Genomic DNA, 10,499 nt, shown 5'->3' on the forward strand with positions numbered 1-10,499 from the left:
TTTCGACTTCTTAGTGTGATGAATGTAAATTGTTCAGTGATTCCGATTCTATTTAAGACTCAAAAAAAGTGAAGGAAGACACTCTGCAATGTGATGGTAGAGTACCACTGGAGAGGGCTGATGCTTCACAAAATAGTTCTTCTTTTTTGTAACAAATTAATTTGTTGTGTAAAACTTTGGATGGAAAGTCAAGAAGATGGGAACAGGCTTTCTCAAAATTGCATTGGAGTTGGGGTATGCCTTACAAAGCTGATCTGACTGTTAAGAACCTGAATCTTGAAAGAGGAAGTTTAGGAGAAAAGTATGGTGTGTACGTCTTGATAAGATGGCAAGTTGAGGAGAAAAGGTAAGGTAGAGGTTACCCTATGACATTTAAAACAAATATGTAAACATGATAAGGAAATTCTGAACAAGTTAAAAAAGAGCAAATAATCAAATTTACCTTATCCCTTGGTTGTGTGGTGTGTGGAGAGGAAGTGGGGATAGGGTGAGGTTCATAGAGCTTGGAGGTGAATTTATTGGGTAGGGATAATGAGTTAGTGAAGTGGACCTGTTGTCATTCCTAATCAAAAGTTAGAGTTCATTTCTTCTTTCATTCCCTTGAAATATTTTGTGTTTATGTGTTGGCCCTAGAAATCAACATGGTATCAGAGCGGGCAGAGATTTGAGATGAAAAAGGAGAAAAAAATAGAGAAGAAATGGAAGAAGAAGAAAAAAAAAAAAGAATTTCTTGTTTTTCCCATTTGTCTTATTTCCCAATTCTTGTCTTTCATTGGATTTCACTCTTTTACCGAAATTTTCATATAGAAAATTATATACTATTGGAGTCTAGTTTCCAAATCAAAAAAAAATTTTACAATCATATTTTAGTAGAAAGAGAAATCAACATCTAAAGTAGAAAATGTCATGTTGGTATCCTGTTACATGCAAAAATCCAAATTTAATCCAATTTTTTTTGTTTCACTTTTTGAATTGCTAATGTTGGTTAAGTTTCCTATTCTTTTTCAAACTCTAGTTAATATTTTACCAACTTGAGTGTCTTTCCTATTTAAAAATTTTCCTTCTTTAATCTCACATTATATTAGTTTCTATAAAGGAAGTATTTCCCTGTATGAGTTTAGTTTCCTTTTTTTAACAAAGTTTGAAAATTTTGAATTAGAAAGTCTTGTTTCCTTGTTCTAAATTCAAAGTGTTTAGTGTCCTAAATCCCCCTTATTCCATAATTTATCTCTTGAATATTTTCTTTCCAAATTGGTCAAGGTGTATTCCATAATTTAGAAAATTTTCCATTATTATGTTCCATCTCAAAAAATTTGTATTGAATTTTTTTTTAAAGTTTCCTAAATCATCATCTTCATAGAGGAATTTTTGTTATCTCCCTCTTAGGTCATATTTGGTAAAAAAAATTTAAGTTATTTCAATATTACCATTACAATCTCCTTCTTATTATGGTCGTGGTTATTTTTTCTTTCTTACATCCCCTATTTCCCTTTTACTTGGTTGTCTTTTTCCTACCACCCTTTTTTACTCTCATTTACCTTCTGAGGCTAACTCTTTGATACGTTGTTTTGGTTGGTCCTCTTTTTATATATGGGTATTTTGAAGTCCATTAAAACTTTTTTATTGGTATCCGTTGTTTTTTTAGTGACAAACATTACTCACTTTAGTGATTATTATCATTATTTTGTCTGAAATCCTTTGAGGTTAGTTTCGATTTTTGCTTTATCACCCATGTTTTTTACTTTTTGAGAGTTTGTGTTTGATTGAGTACTTATCCTTGGCACACCTTGATGGAAAGGATAATTATTACAATTTTTTTTTTTTTGTTTCAAACTAGGATCATTGCCATTACCTCCCACATTGAGTGGGAGAATAGAAGGAAAAGTATGAGGATGAGATTGGAAGTTGAGTGTTACAGTGGTTATGCCTCTTTACGAATTCCACATTTGAGAAGAGGTAGTATAATCTACAATGAAAAATTCTACGTGTTGTGGTAATCAAATTCTATGTGACTAGAATATCCAAGGGGGAGAACAAGATGAAATTACAAACAAGATGTGAATAAGAACAAGATGAAGCAAAACAAGACAATCAAATTTCATTTTCAAACTACACAAGACTCGATTTTTTTTTCAAACTCATAAGTTTCTTAACCAAGATTATTTGCAAAGTGAAGTTACAAACACGAGCATTAGGGAGAGTGTTAAAAGACACGCATGACTAGTAAATAAAGAGAACTTTTATAGAGATGCCATAAAATTATAATTATACAAACTGGTGTATATCCTCTTATGCAATTTTTTTTTGAAGCATATAGCCCTAAGGGCATTGTAGTTATTGTAAACACCTTCACACAACTATAAATACAACCTCAAGGCATGGGGTAGAGTATACAAGTCTCTTCCTTTTGTCTCAAATTCGTCCTTACACCTCTCTCTCTCTTTTCCTTTCTTTCTCTCTCTTAGTTTATTCTTTCCTCTCTTCCAAGACTTTGAGTTCCTCTCTTCTTTCCTTCTGTTAAAATATTTAGTGTTTATGTGTTGGCCCTAGAAATCATCACTTTCTAAAGTCGAGGTATTTGGTGTTCCTTTTTTTTGTTTTCATTGTTGAATTTTATGGATGGTTTTTTATTCATGATTATGTTTGTTTATTTTTTTTTGTGTTGGTTTTTTAGGATCTATAGAAGGATTTTACTATGTCTGAATCTGCAAGAAAGGTTGTTTTCTCTGGTTTTTCTCATCTGACTTAAAAGAGTTTTGCAGTTTTATCTTATGTCTCGTACGGTCATAGTCACTTCTATGTAGAATACACATTTTTATATTGGCTTGTTAGATAATATTGATAAAGAACTTGATACTTATGCTTTGGGAGTGGATGAGAAGATTCACTTCTATGTAGAATACACATTTTTATAATGGCTTGTGGGATGATATTGATAAAGAACTTGATACTTATGCTTTGGGAGTGGATGAGAAGAAGAAGAAGAAGAAGAAGAAGAAGAAGAGCAGGGTAAAGTTGAGGCTAATGGACTGTTGAAGCCGAAAGATGGTGAAGAGAGGAGTGAAGAAAAAGAAAAAGGTTACTCAACAAGAGGATGTGAGCATGTAGCAAGAGAAGGTACGCAGGAAGATGGTGATCAATAGAGCAAAAGAAAGGTGAGGAAGAAAAAAGCAAAAAGACATGTAGAATTTGTCACTAGAAATTTTTTGACTAAGTAGATTGCTCGTGGTTTTGGATCTTTAGGATTAGAGATGTAAATTTTTTTTTCCCCATTTTGTGTTATGGATCATGTGATTGTTTTAACTTTGAAGGGTAATATCAAATACAACATTCATAAATGTTGTATTTCTAAATGTAGCATTGTTAGATCCATATTTTATAGATTTTAATAGCATATATGAAATTATCAAATTACCCATTAAAATTATTTAAAAAATTTAATATATGAAATTTATTTAAAAAACCAGAACTAGGACCCTATTGGTCCTTTGGAACCTCCAATTTTGAGAACTTTGTTGCCATGGTAATGGTCTTAACTTTTCTACATTTGTTTATCAACTACGAAAAACAATCAATCTGCAAAACTTGTGTAGAACAAAATATAGTCTTTCTCTAGCATTAACACAAATATTTAATAGATAACTATAAAAAATTAATTCAAATAAAGTAAACTAGTCAAGTGCAAAGCACAAAATAGTCCACAGAGAAAGATTTAATGAAGAAAATTGTTGGCCAACTCCAAAAGAAATTTTCACCATGAAGATAATGTGAAGAAAAACATCCACTTAAATGTAAAATAACAATCAAAGTTCAAATTTGAAAATTCATTTACAAAAAATGAGTGAGATAATCGAAATAAAGCAATACTTCAAATGTTGGAGATTATCGAATTAGAAAATTCTAACGTTAGAGGAAGAAAAAAAAAGTTTTGAGACAACTTCAATCTATTTTAACTCTAAAATCTCAAATAGTGATTTGCTAGTTTAACTCTTCATGTCTTTGGCTACACCTTTTCTCCTCTTTCTCTTTCTCTCTTCTTATTTTTCTCCTTTCGTTTTTCCCTCCTATTTCCCTCCTCTTCATTTTTCTCTCCTCTCCCCCAGAGGGCTTCTTCTCCTCCCATTTTTCGTTTTTATTTCTCTTTCTCCTTACGTGAGAGAAATAAAACAAAAAGTTTAAGTGGTCTACATCATGGGTTGGACCCACCTTATTATATGCAACAATCTCTCACCCATACCACACCTTTTATATTTGTACACAACTTATGTTTCTCGCGATACACAAGCTTTGTCATGTATGATGGATTTTTATTTGTATAAACTTTTACAAAGAATAACATAATTTTTCCACCATATTTGTAATCCAACTATACCTCAAAGTAATGTATTTTTTTTTTTACAATAATAAATAGCATTGTTGATTAAGTCTAATGTACTTTGACAATCACAGTGAATCACCCATTTATTTTATTTTAAACCTACTCACAAATACACTTCTTTAGTTACAACATCTCCTTACAAGCTTCAATTGTTACAATAACATAGGATTTCATTTTAGAAAGAGCAACACATTTTTGTAGCTTAGATTGCAAGCTATTAAACACATGAACATGGTTGTTTTTTACAAGGCAATAGTTCTACCATCATATCGGGGACCATAAACTATGTGAGAAGGAGTACTATCCTCACATGGATACATAGACAATATAGGTGATGGATTAGGCAGTGGAGCAACCATAGCAAGTCTTGTCTTCTAGTACAGTCTAATCAACTGACTCATCAAGTGCAACAATTGGCTTAAGCATACTTATAGGAAAATAAACTTGGGTAAAGAAGCAGAGAAATAGAAGAGTGCAACAATTGGCTTAAGCATACTTATAGGAAAATAAACTTGGGTAAATAAGCAGAGGAATAAAAGGGTTGTTCCTCAAAGAATGTGATCTACATAATAAGCGTTTTTTTTTTTTTTAACTTGGGGTGATAGCAGACATAGCCCTTCTAATTCTGTGAGAAACCGAGAAAGGTACACTACATGGCACGAGCATCAAATTTATTTTCTACAAGGGACAAGCTATGTTTAAAAATAATGTAATCAAACATAGTGGAGGTAGGGCAAAGGGCGGTTAGTCCAGAAATAATATTAAATATGGAGTCGGATTGTTCAATATACTACAAGTCATATGATTAATAAGATAACATGTAGTAAATACAACATAAAGCCAATAAAATTGTGAAAACTTCATGGACAATAATAAGGCACAAACAACCTCTAGGAGATGTCAATTATTAATTATTTTAGTCAAATATTTTTGTAATGTGTAAAAACAAGAAGCCTAGTTCAAAATGCCTTGAGAATTTCAAAATGCTTGATATTGGGATGAGAAATACTCACAAGTAATATCATACTAAAATACCTTAACCTTAGTATTACATTTGAGTAATCATTATAGTACAAAATGATTCAAAGATTTGAAAAACTTCGTATTACTATTTTATTAAATAAAGCCAAGTTACATGAGTACGATCATGCACAAAAATAACATAATATCTCGAATGTTAAACATTAAACATATTCATGAGCCCCAATATGTGAAAGAAAGGGATATTTATGGTGCTTACTTAGTTGACAAAACTCACAATCTAAAGTACATGCAGACTCTAAAAGTGGGAGCTAAATGATGTAAAATTTGCAAGGATGATGCCCAAGTTGGTTATGCCATTCGATAAGTTACATAGTCACTAGAGGCAACAATTGTAAAAGTTTGAGCATCCAAAAAGAAAAGTCTACCATGCTCACTATTGCCACCAATCATTTTGTTGGTTTGCAAATCCTAAAAGAAACAATGAAAAAGAAAAAAGATTGTACAACACTGCAATTTAGTTGTTAACTAACTAAACAATATTAGGCTTAATAAAAAAGTTGAAACAAAAAGGATGTCAGAAAGAGGTGAGGCTATAGGGGAAGAAGAACCAATGTTGTGGACAAATGTTTACAAGCCATCTGCCATGGAAACATACCTATCTATAGAGCATGGAGTCATACTAGACAACTTTATCGATCTTGGCAATCATATATTTTAGACCACTTGAATCAATAATCCAATTTGGAGAGCTAGAACATGAAAGAAAAGAAACATACCTACAATGGAAACATTAATGGTTGGAGTAATTAACAAATAGTTAAGGTACTGGAAAGGCATTGTAATATTCTTCAGTAAGAACACTTGGTTGGTCCTTTGGGGTGGTCCAGAGTAGATTGGCTCCCTTCTTCAATGTCAACGTTGGCCATGATTGGAATTGCTATAGCCTGCTCAGGTTTCCCATGCAACGTCTAAACTTTGTCAACTAGATGAGTTTTTTCATTCACAAAAAGTACAAAAGTGAGGCTAACCATCACAAAAGTACGCAAATCCAAGGCTTTGCCCTCGGCCTCTACCACCTTAGCCTTGAGAAACCAAGGTTGAAATCTCAACTACTAGGGTATGGACATTTGATCCTCGAGAAGGGATTCTCATCATAGCAGCAAAAAACTTTATCAAATGTGAGTTTGGCCACTTCTTATATTGATCATCTTGTTCATCAAGTTTATGCAGTAATCTAGTAAAATGGTTGGCTAAGTCTCGGATAATAAAAGAATCTCTTAACCAAGTAGGACCAAGAGGGATAGTTACATACATAAAAATACTTAACCAACAACAATAGCAACTAGTCTAATGAAAAAAACAAGTTTCAAATTTGATAGAGCAACAACAATGGTAGATGAAACACATGATGGATACAATAACATATTCCTACAATTGCCAAACCAAGAATAGAAACAACCAACAACATAACTAAATAAGGAAACAATTAAGTAACAATGCAAAAAACAAAAGTAAGGTTGATCCGGAGATGGAAACAAGATAGTGAGTGTATGTTTGCATGAGCTTACCTTAGACCAGGAACCAACATATTGATATTTCTACAATTGTCAAACCAAGAATAGAAACAACTCATAGCATAACTAAATAAGGAAACAACTAAGTAGCAAAGCAAAAAACAAAAATAAGGTTGAACTGGAAATGGAAACAAGAAGGTGAGGGTATGTTTCCATGAGCTTGCCTCAGACCAGAAACCATCATGTCGAAATCAGTCTTTACATTAGGCAAAAATGGAAGAAATAAAGTTGATGATGTAGATGAATTCAAAGAAAAAAAAGAGAGGAAAGACTGCACTTGGAGGAAAGAGTTGGGCTTGCATGCAACAATGAGTTTTTTTTTGTTACCTTTCAAGAAGCAGGATGAGTAATTGTTTTAAAACCTTAGATCAATCCTTGATCTAATACCATATAAAATCCTGGAGTTTTAAGCTTTTCAGCACAATAGGAGAGCCCACTAATCGAGGGAGGGCAAGACAAAACTCCTCTCAACCCCCCTTTGCGAATAATGTTTCCATAGGGGCAAACCCATGCTCCTCTACATGGCAGGGCTCTCCCACTGAGTGGAAAAGAGAGGGGGTGGCCGCCGTCCTCCTTGATACGAAAAACAGAGGCCACCTCTCCCCTTCTTCTTTCGTGCAGAGGGTAGAGGCTTCCACCTCCCTCCCTTCTTTTTTCTGTTTCACTCCTTCTCTCCCCTTTTTTTGGACAAAGGGTGTAATAATACTATTGTCCATTGGAGAGAAGAAAAAGCAGAGGAGAGCCACCTCCCTCCCTCCTCTCTTTGAGACAAGGTGTCTCCACCATTGGTTTTTACTTCTAAGCGAAGGGAAAGTTCTTGCTCCATCTTGTCAAAGATAAGTCTTGTAGATGGGCTGTATTTTTTTATTTTTGATATCTAAAATTAATAACTATTTTTAAAACTAACAATTTATTTTTAAAACTTAATAACCATTCTACCCTAAAACCAATTGATTTTATTGGCAACATTTAGAATTTGGTTGCCTTTTGAAGTACCTTATTTAAGAGGTCACATTCGAAAGTACAACCTCTAAGAGGGTTTTTAAAACTAACAATTTATTTTTAAAACTTAATAGCCAATCTACCCTAAAGCCAATTGATTTTATTGGCTACATTTAGAATTTGATTGCCTTTTGAAGTACCTTATTTAAGAGGTCACATTCGAAAGTACAACCTCTAAGAGGGTTATATTTAGGAATTACCTAAAAATTTTAATTTTCAAATACGACATCCATAGATACCAAATTTCCAAATGTGGTCGACTAAATGTTGTAATCCCAAACATGACTAAACTCAAAATATATTAAAAAAATTTAATTTTCAAATACAACTTTATTAGATATTGCATTTTCCAGATATGGTCAACTAGATGTATAATTTCAAACTAACTAAACTCCATATATGTTTGGTGGAGTCTAATGATATTAGGAAAATTTGAATTATTTTTTTAAACTAATTAATACATTTAAATATATATATATATAAAGAGGCCCCTTATGGCCCCATTTAGGAGGAGAGGATGAGAGAGTAGAGGGCGACTTCCCTTGTCTCTAGGGGTGGCTTTGAACCGAGCTGGCTCGCAAGCGGCTTGAGTTCGGCTTGGTACCGGCTCGGTTCGATTTGTTATCTATCGAGCTCGAGCACTGAAATTGGCTCATTTACCATAACGAGCCGAGTTCGATCGAAGCCAGGTTCTGTTCGTCGGCTCTCAAGCCGGCTCGAGGTGAGTCGGGATCAGTATCGGGATCGGGAGCGGGGGAGCGGGAGTGGGAACGGGATCGAGAACGAGGAGGGGAAATTTTTTCCTCCCGTCGGCTGTTGTCACCGCCTCTATTTCCATCGCAGCTGTTCGCTAGCCGTCTCTACCGCCGTCGCAGCTGCTTGCCGACCACCTCTATGGCCATCTGTTCAATTTCTTCCTCTCCTCGTCGTCGCCTTTGTTTCCGTCGCAGCTGCCTTCGTCGCAGCAGTCATCCCCGATGATAGGTCCTCCCTGGCGCCATAAACCCCTTCCCTCCGCGTCGTCTCGACAGAAAACTAGAACCTAAGTTCAGGGGAGAAATAATCTCCCCCGCGCGAAGATGATTTCGCACGTGCGAGATCATAAAGTAAAAAAAAACTTTTTCCTTAAACTCTCTTCCTCGTAGCTCTCGAAAAAATTAAAAATAATTTTTATAGAAATAAGTTTCTATAAACTATTAGTGTCTCATGTTTTTTTTTAAACATTTTTCTAATTGGAATTTTTTATTAAAAATCATATAATTTTCTAAGTAAGATTTTCATACCAAGATGGGGTAGAAAATAGTATAAAATTTTTTTGAATGAGTATTTAACAGTTGATCTTGTAATACTTTTAGCATGAAGCAATTTTCATTGGAATTTTGTGTTTGATATTTTATTTAATTAAAAATTTATCGATAAGTATAATAATATATTAAATTGATTATTAATTTTTATTTATTTCCCTAGAAGAGGCAATAAAAGGTCCATTTAACTTTCCTAAGAAAATTTAAAAATATTTCTTGTAATTTTCTAATAAGTCACTAATAGTAATAAGATTTTATTTAAAGGTTTTTTGGGAATATGTATCATAGGAAAAATATTTTTAGTTTTTCCTATTATATAAATTTTCATCTAGGGGCACTTAGGAGGCCATAATAAATTATGGCCAGATTCAAAAATTACAAAATAAGCTAGACAACAATTGGAGTAAAAAAGATTAATATTGGTGCATTTTAATCCATTATTGAAATTCAATCCTGAACCTCCCCTATCATTATATTTTTTTAAAATGTATGCATAATTTTATATATAATTTATTCAAAGCCACCCCTACGTGCGAGATCATAAACAAGGGAAAAAAAAAACTATTTGTTCCTTCCTCATGGCTCTTAAAGAAATTGAAAATATATTTTAGTAGAAATATGTTTCTAGAGACTATTAGTAGTTTTTTCAATAAATGTTGAAAAGACATTTTTAGTAGAAATATAGGGACCATTAGTGCCTCATGTTTTTTCAAAAAAAAATTCTAATTATAATTTTTTTTTAAAAATCATATAATTTTCTAAGTAAGATTATATAATTTTTTAAGTAAGATTTTCTTGCCAAGATGGGTTAGAAAACCATATAGAAAAATTTTGAATAAGTATTTGACATTTGATGATATAATACTTTGAGCATGAGGCAATTTTCATAGCAATTTTGTGTTTGACATTTTATGTGATTAAAAATTTATTGATAAGTATAATAATATATCAGATTAATTATTAATTTTTATTTATTTCCTTAGAAAAGGCAATAAGAGGTCCATTTAACTTTCCTACGAAAAATTTAAAATATTTCTTGCAATTTTCTAGTAAGTCTCTAATAGTAATAGGATTTTATTTAAAGGATTTATAGTTTTTATTTGGGTGATTGTAAATTAATAGTGATATTTCATTTAATTTTCTTGTGTTTGATTATTGTATGGAGTTTATTTATAATGTTATGCAGTATACGGAGTGTATAAACAATTTCATGGAGTGTTTATAGAATGTATAGACAATTTTATGGAGTGTTTATGC

Source organism: Aristolochia californica, unplaced genomic scaffold (genome assembly GCF_029961685.1).
Source record: "Aristolochia californica isolate CCGP_79_NKW_82.1479 unplaced genomic scaffold, dmAriCali1.0.hap1 SCAF_3, whole genome shotgun sequence".
Lineage (NCBI taxonomy): Eukaryota > Viridiplantae > Streptophyta > Magnoliopsida > Piperales > Aristolochiaceae > Aristolochia > Aristolochia californica.